Below are 832 nucleotides of genomic sequence, written 5' to 3'. Positions count from 1 at the left end.
AGTTGTTGCATCAGTCAAAGTAAATTAATAAAGATAATTAAAATAATTTTAGGGTTCGGGCACAGTGACTCATGCCTGTAATCCCAGCACTTTAGGAGGCCGAGGTGGGAGGATTACTTGAGCCCAGGAGTTCAACACTAGCCTGGGCAGCATAGTCTTCATTTCTACAAAAAATAAAAAAAATTAGCCAGGCATGGTGGCATGTGTCTGTGGTCCTAGCTATTCAGGAGGCTGAGATGGAAGGATTGCCTCAGCCCAGGAGTTCCAGGCTGCAGTAAGCCATGATTGCACCACTGTACTCCAACCTGGGTAACAGAGTGAGAGCCCAACTAAAAAAAAAATTATAAGATAATTTTAGAGGTTCAGTTGGATCCCAGCAGCAGCTGCAGCACTGTCCTATTCTCTGGCTGTTCTCACCATTTCTCCTCCTCACTTCCGGAAACATGACCTCTGGTGTGGCTGTCTCTGATGGCATCATCAAGGTTCTCAAGGACATGAACATGTACAACAAGTTTTCCACACCAGAGGAGGTGAAGGAGCACAAGAAGGCGGTGCTCTTCTGCTTGAGTGAGGACAAAAAAAACATCATCATGGAGGAGGGCAAGGAGATCCTGGTAGGTGACGTGAGCCAGACTGTCAATGACCCCTATGCCACCTTTGTCAAGTTGCAGCCAGACAAAGACTGCCTCTTTGCCCTCTATGATGCAAACCATGAGACCATGGAGAGCAAGAAGGCCCTGGTGTTGCCGGGCTCGGTGGCTCAGCCTGTAATCCCGCGCCTTTGGGAGGCTGAGGTGAGTGGATTGCCTGAGCCCGCAGGTTCGAGACCTGG

General features: G+C 49.0%; 1 pseudogene; it reads left to right on the top strand.

Moving 5' to 3' along the window:
* The first annotated feature begins 443 nt into the window (after nucleotides 1-443).
* On the top strand, nucleotides 444-755 carry LOC103260176 (annotated as a pseudogene).
* The last annotated feature ends 77 nt before the right edge of the window (nucleotides 756-832 follow it).

Source organism: Carlito syrichta, unplaced genomic scaffold (genome assembly GCF_000164805.1).
Source record: "Carlito syrichta isolate Samal-C Ts95f unplaced genomic scaffold, Tarsius_syrichta-2.0.1 Scaffold88043, whole genome shotgun sequence".
Lineage (NCBI taxonomy): Eukaryota > Metazoa > Chordata > Mammalia > Primates > Tarsiidae > Carlito > Carlito syrichta.
The sequence above is the reverse complement of the archived record's forward strand: the minus strand, read 5'-3'. Positions and strand labels throughout refer to the sequence as shown.